General features: G+C 41.8%; 1 non-coding gene and 1 pseudogene across 1 annotated transcript in view; both read right to left on the bottom strand.

Annotated features, from left to right (window-relative positions):
• Window positions 1-6, bottom strand: part of LOC142356033 (large subunit ribosomal RNA) — a 3,522-nt gene extending 3,516 nt beyond the window's left edge. The window contains exon 1 of the ribosomal RNA XR_012761348.1: window positions 1-6. This exon is cut by the window's left edge and continues 3,516 nt beyond it. This is a non-coding gene — a ribosomal RNA (large subunit ribosomal RNA).
• Window positions 7-1,689: 1,683 nt separating this feature from the next.
• LOC142356032 (5.8S ribosomal RNA) lies at window positions 1,690-1,841 on the bottom strand (annotated as a pseudogene).
• Between the last annotated feature and the right edge of the window lie 5,659 nt (window positions 1,842-7,500).

Below are 7,500 nucleotides of genomic sequence, written 5' to 3'. Positions count from 1 at the left end.
GGTTATGTAGTTGATTGTCTCTTAATTGGTTCACTGACCAATATGAGACAGAAACCGATTCAGCAGTTTTGTTCGCTACTACTATCAAACACAGGTCGAAGTTTCCATTCAGTCATTAATTCCAACTTTCAAATGTTGTTGTTTCAGCTTTCGCTTACTAGAAGCAACATAATACTCGCTGCAATACAGACCTCGGGAAACCCTCACCGTGAATAAGGTTCACTCACATATTTCACTACATTTTGCGTGGGATTGGAGATGAGGCTACTCGTTCTTGCTCAGTACTAGGCTGAAAATTAACGAAACTTCGTTACAAACGTTCACATGTTGATGTTTCCGCTTTCGCGTACTCGAAACAACATAATACTAGTCTTTGTAATTTAGTTTCATAATTTCAACTGTTCTCATGCAGAATTTTTGCTCATTCTTATCCCAAATTTTGACCTGGCTACTAGTTACACTCCTTGTACTTATTGCAAAATGACCACAAATTTCAACAGCTTTCACATGTTGCTGTTTCGGCTTTCGCTTACTACAGTCAACATAATACTCGTTGCAAAATAAGTGCTCGGCATCTGCAATTTTCCAAAGACGAAGTTTCGCCAGTTCAATTTTCGCTCGCCAATTATGGCTACTAATTCACACGGTACTGAGCTCAACAACATTAAATTTGTTCAGCAAGACTTTCACATGTTGATGTTTTGGCTTTCGCCTACTAGAAGCAACATAATACTCGTCTTGTTAGCTCATTCAATGAGAATAGCTTTTCCCGTTGAGAATTTTTGCCTTCAATTGGCGTTGTAGTGAGTTTGGCTACTCAGATCACCAAATACTTGTGACAATTCGAACCAGAAATGTTTTCAATTTTCACATGCTGATGTTTCGGATTCAACCTACTAGAAGCAGCATAATACTTGTATTCAACAATTTCTGTATCAAATCCCAGTTTTCTCTGGTGCATCTTTGCCAAACTATTCCAAACTGCCTGAGTCTGAATACCAATTACAGGTACTAGTAAATGCACGTTACTAAGGACTATATAGTTCTAGGTTACTGTACACAACGACGTTCACATGTTGATGTTTCAGCTGCCGCTTACTAGAAACAACATAATACTTATCGTGCATACCTTTCCATAACTTGTCCTTTTCAGATGCATTAGTTTCCCTTTGTCTTGGCTTCTACAGTCAGACTGGCTACTAGTAACAGCACAGTACTAATCACATATCGTTCTACAGTTTGCAGACAACTTTCACATGTTGATGTTTCAGCTTTCGCCTACTAGAAACAACATAATACTCGCTGTATACATTTGTAGTTCTCTATGTAACTTTCATGTGAAGAAGTTTCGCCAGTCTTTTTGACTGTCTCAAATCTGAGTCATGCTTAGGCTACTAGTTGCTTCATAGTACTTATCGCCTCGAGATCATTGAACAAAACTTGATTTTCACATGTTGCTGTTTCAGCTTCCGCTTACTAGAAACAACATAATACTAGTCTCATTAAGTTCCGTCTCTTTGCAATTTTCTTATGAAGAAAATTCGCCATCACAATGACTCCAGCAGTTCTTGATCAAGGAATGCAATCATTGATCAGAATGCTATTATTTGAATCGGTTCTGCTTTAAGTGTTCCAATTTTATTGGAAGCACCAACAATAGAACATCAATGTGTTCAATCGAGAGTTATATAACCCTGAATCGGACGCAGTCAACAGCCGAAGCCGAGACCGCCTTTTGCGTTAGAGAGGTCGGTAAACAAATCTTGCGATTCATACCGAATTAACACATATAGCTGTGCTCCTCTTCGTAAAGCGAGCCAAGTGATCCCCTGTTGAAGGATGTATTTGGACCAATCTAGTAGCATTTGGTTTCCAACAAGCTCTCCCAAGTTAGCTTACTTATTGGGCTTTTCAACCAATTCGGTTGGCTACAAGCATCATCAAAGTACTAGCCACAGTTTGATCGCAAAATTCTACGACTTTCACATGTTGATGTTTCGGCTTGCGCTTAGCCTACTATAAGCAACATAATACTAGTCATATCATAGAGCGTGATCAGCTTGTGACGTTCTCATGATGAAGTTTCACCAACAGTGTCTCACTTCGAGCTTAAATCCAGCTACTAGTAACTACACAGTACTGACTGCAACGATAACTTTTATCTATACCTTTCACATGCTGCGCTTTCGGCCAGGGCCTACTAACGTCAACATAATACTCGATATAAACTTTTGTTCATGATGCAGCTTCCCCATGCAGAAGTTTCGCCTTCAAATGCTCTCTTGGCCATATGACGTAAGAAAAGGTTACTAGTAACATCACAGTACTAGCCACAGTTTGATTGCAAAATTCTACGACTTTCACATGTTGATGTTTCGGCTTGCGCTTAGCCTACTAGAAGCAACATAATACTAGTCATATCATAGAGCGTGATCAGCTTGTGACGTTCTCATGATGAAGTTTCACCAACAGTGTCTCATTTCGAGCTTAAATCCAGCTACTAGTAACTACACAGTACTGACTGCAACGCTAACTTTTATCTATACCTTTCACATGCTGCGCTTTCGGCCAGGGCCTACTAACGTCAACATAATACTCGATATAAACTTTTGTTCATGATGCAGCTTCCCCATGCAGAAGTTTCGCCTTCAAATGCTCTCTTGGCCATATGACGTAACACAAGGTTACTAGTAACATCACAGTACTAGCCACAATTTGATCGCAAAATTCTACGACTTTCACATGTTGATGTTTCGGCTTGCGCTTAGCCTACTAGAAGCAACATAATACTAGTCATATCATGGAGCGTGATCAGCTTGTGACGTTCTCATGATGAAGTTTCACCAACAGTGTCTCATTTCGAGCTTAAATCCAGCTACTAGTAACTACACAGTACTGACTGCAACGATAACTTTTATCTATACCTTTCACATGCTGCGCTTTCGGCCAGGGCCTACTAATGTCAACATAATACTCGATATAAACTTTTGTTCATGATGCAGCTTCCCCATGCAGAAGTTTCGCCTTCAAATGCTCTCTTGGCCATATGACGTAACACAAGGTTACTAGTAACATCACAGTACTAGCCACAATTTGATCGCAAAATTCTACGACTTTCACATGTTGATGTTTCGGCTTGCGCTTAGCCTACTAGAAGCAACATAATACTAGTCATATCATAGAGCTTGATCAGCTTGTGACATTCTCATGATGAAGTTTCACCAACAGTGTCTCATTTTGAGCTTAAATCCAGCTACTAGTAACTACACAGTACTGACTGCAACAATAACTTTTATCTATACCTTTCACATGCTGCGTTTTCGGCCAAGGCCTACTAACGTCAACATAATACTCGATATAAAATTTTGATCATGATGCAGCTTTCCCATGCAGAAGTTTCGCCTTCAAATGCTCTCTTGGCCATATGACGGAACACCAGGTTACTAGTAACATCACAGTACTAGCCACAGTTTGATTGCAAAATTCTACGACTTTCACATGTTGATGTTTCGGCTTGCGCTTAGCCTACTAGAAGCAACATAATACTAGTCATATCATAGAGCGTGATCAGCTTGTGACGTTCTCATGATGAAGTTTCACCAATAGTGTTTCATTCGAATTGGTTCTGCTTTAAGCTCTCCAATTGTTTTGGATGAACCAGTTTTGCCCTTCGAAGCCACTTTTGTGAGCTTTTGTGGGTCTTTACCAAGAGGATATACCTCAAGGCCTCTTTCAATTCCTTTAAGTTCTTTCAACTCCTTTACAGTTTCTAGGTTCACATAGCTGCAAACCTTATTTCTAGTTTTAAGTCTGGCCAACTTGGGGAGAGTTGGTGCAGACCGTGACCAATTCTAGTAGGATGCCACAACAAGAATGTGATCAACTTAGCTTGTCGATGAACCTGCCCCACATTCAAACAACTCTATCGCCTTTTCCTCGTATAGTTATATGCGAGGGCCTCTCATAGAGAGCGCTGTTAGCAACCTTTTCCACATAGACGATAAAGTTGTGAGTGTTTTGCACATGGCTGTTGTCATCACCACGTGACGAGTCAACTCAGCTTGACTCTCTACACTCCGACAAGCTTTGCACATACGCCTTTAGTTCAGTATGTGTCTTTAATCTGACTCCGGTGCCTCAAGCCGGAAAAATTGTCAGATTATGATCATTATCGGTTAGTCATCCCGATGCAAGATCGTATCGTACTGTCTTTGTCTACCTCCAGATTCCGAAGAACAGGAGGAGACTCTCCCAGACCTACATATCTGGGAGAATGTTCAGAGGGCGAGAAGCTGTGGATTACTCTCCCCTAAGAACTGACTAAACTTTACCCTCGTCCAAGGTAAGTTTATTTTAGCTAGCCTTCTATGTAAAGGATCTGAGGCTAAGCTGTGTTTTTTCGAGCCTTTGGCTCGGAGCAAGTTCAGTGGGCGCCCCGAGTAGCTCAACTCTTTCCCACTGAACAGCGCAACGCTCTGTCACTCGCTGGGATTTTTGCGTGTCGGTTCTAACCACGCGACTTGTGGACCTTTTTAGGCCTTTCTCATTCACAAGTCTATAGCTGGGCTTCTATAACCCAGCTTCTGAGATCTAGATAGCTGCAGTTCTGCTAGGCTGCTTTTGCTAACTAGTCTCCCTTTAAGCAGTCCCTTGCCATGACTGCTGAACTATGTATCCACACAAGTAGTTTTTGAGCTCGATACATAATTCGAGATTGGTTGCCAAGCAATCTCTAGCGACAGAGAGTCATGCGCACTACAGACATGGCCTCTACCAGCAGCCATGCCCGAAGGAATCAATCACTGATCCTTCCGCAGGTTCCCCTACGGAAACCTTGTTACGACTTTTACTTCCTCTAGACAATTAAGCTCGATCCGCTTCATCCCGTTGCCGGAGACCGAAGTCCCAACAGTAGGAATTTGCAATTCTTGCTTAACTATCCAATCAGTAGTAGCGACGGGCGGTGTGTACAAAGGGCAGGGACGTAATCCCTATGAGTTGTTGACTCATAAGTACCAGGAATTCCTGGTTCACGTCTGCAAGTTACAACAGACGATCCCCTTGAAGCGCTGTACTTTTCTCTGATTGCCCAGTCCATTTCGGACCAAGGGCTGAGTACTCAATCTAAAAGTACACAGTGTAGCGCGCGTGCAGTCCAGAACATCTAAGGGCATCACAGACCTGTTATAGCCTCACTTCATCTGCGGTATTTAATTCCGCATAGTTCCTCTAAGAAGTGTTTGAATTCACATATAGTGAATTTCATTATTTAGATGGAGAAGATCTCGTTCGTTATCGGAATTAACCAGACAGATCACTCCACTAACTAAGAACGGCCATGCACCACCGCCCATATAATCATGAAAGATATTCAATCTGTCAATCCTTAAGATGTCTGGACCGGGTGAGTTTTCCCGTGTTGAGTCAAATTAAGCCGCAGGCTCCACTCCTGGTGGTGCCCTTCCGTCAATTCCTTTAAGTTTCGATTTTGCAACCATACTTCCCCCGGAACCAATAAACTTTGGTTTCCCGGTTAATCTCTTGCCAAGTCAAGATCGACTTTGACAAATTGTAGGTTGGTATAGTTTATGGTCAGAATTACGAGGGTATCTAATCCTCTTCAATACTCTGACTTTCGTTCTTGATTAATGAAAACATTCTTGGCAAATGCTTTCGCAGTAGTTTGTCTTGCCACGATCCAAGAATTTCACCTCTAACGTAGCAATACAAATGCCCCCGTCTGTTCCTTTCAATCATTACCGCACTCAGCCAACCGGCATCAATCGAGTAGCGGGTCATTCTCCATTATTCCATGCTTTATTATTCGATCCCAAAGGATGCTTTGAACACTCTAATTTTCTCAGGGTGAAAACACCGTTTCCACAGTTCGTCACATTTAAGTGCAAACTATTTCTTCGATGCGAAGGATGAGCGGAACGAGTCAACAGATTTAACTGAAGACCATGTTGCCGTTCTACTCAAACAGATCCAACTATGAGCTTTTTAAACGCAGCAACTATTGCATACGCTTGTAGAGGCTGGTATTACCGCGGCTGCTGGCACCAGACTTGCCCTCTACTCGTTCATCAATGGAGCTTTTAAGTCCATTCCATTCTGATTACAAACCATAAAGGTTCATATCATTATTTCTAGTCACTACCTCCTCGTGCGGAGAGTGGGTAATTTGCGTGCCTGCTGCCTTCCTTGGATGTGGTAGCCGTTTCTAAGGCTCCCTCTCCGGAATCGAACCCTGATTCCCCGTTACCCGTCACAACCATGGTAGTCCGTTACACTACCATCATAGGTTGATAGGTCAGAAATTCGGAAGTTCCGTCCCCAAGCCGAAGCTATCTGGGATCTTTCAGTTACTAGGACTCATCACGGGATGTGTCTGTACTTAGCAAATCACCCGGTGTAGTCTTGTAAAAGTCTCCGACAGTGTCGGACAATCAGCATGCATTAGCTGCAGGGTTACCGCAGTTATTCATTTAGCTTGCAAATCAACTAATAGATAGTAACTGATTTAATGAGCCATTCGCGGTTCCACTTTTTCAAGCTTCGCTTGCACATGCATGGCTTAGTCTTTCAGACAAGCATATGGCAACTGACAGGATCAATCAGTTTAATTGTACTTTGAACAATCTTTCGATTTGTTCGAATTTAGAAAGACATAGCCTTGCGGCCTCGTCAATCTTGCTTTGAGCTTTTTAAATCACGAAGAGTTTCAATGCATGCTTTGGCATGGCTACTAGTTACTACACAGTACTCTACACACTTAGAGTTACCCACGATTACACATTTCACATGCTGATGTTTCGGCTCGCGCGTACTAGAAACAGCATAATACTATGTGTACTGGTAGATAGCGCTCTGTGAGCATTTCCCATGAGCAGGTTTTGCCCTCCAAATCTCTGTTCTACTGTTACCAATACCGGCTAACAACTGTATCATACTAGGGAGAATTGACTCATGATTTAAAAACCAGATGTTCACATGTCGATGTTTCGGCTCTCGCCTACTAGAAACAACATAATACTAGTCTGTTAAAAATCTCAATCACGCCGCCTCTTCAGATACAGAAGTTTTACCTTTTATTGGTTAGAGAACAGCTTTCCAGCTGTCGACATGGTTACTAGTAACAACACCGTACTCAACACAAAAACTTTTCAACTTCACAACTTTCACATGCTGATGTTTCTGCTTTCGCATACTAGAAACAGCATAATACTTATTGTTTTGTCAAGTAATTTGTGTGTCTTTCCCATGTGAAGTTTCACCGGTCAACAATGTTTCCCTGACCAATTACGGCTACTAGTAGCTGTATAATACTAGGGAAAATGATTGAGGATTTAATATCAGATTTTCACATGTTGATGTTTCGGCTTTCGCCTACTAGAAACAACATAATACTAGTCTGCTAAGAAATCTCGCTCAAATTGCCTTTTCACATACAGAAGTTTCACCTTCTATTGGTTAGAGAACAGTTCTCAGCTGTCGACA

The sequence above is a fragment of the Convolutriloba macropyga genome, unplaced genomic scaffold (assembly GCF_964194025.1).
Source record: "Convolutriloba macropyga unplaced genomic scaffold, txConMacr16.3 SCAFFOLD_4593, whole genome shotgun sequence".
Classification (NCBI taxonomy): domain Eukaryota; kingdom Metazoa; phylum Xenacoelomorpha; order Acoela; family Convolutidae; genus Convolutriloba; species Convolutriloba macropyga.
The sequence above is the reverse complement of the archived record's forward strand: the minus strand, read 5'-3'. Positions and strand labels throughout refer to the sequence as shown.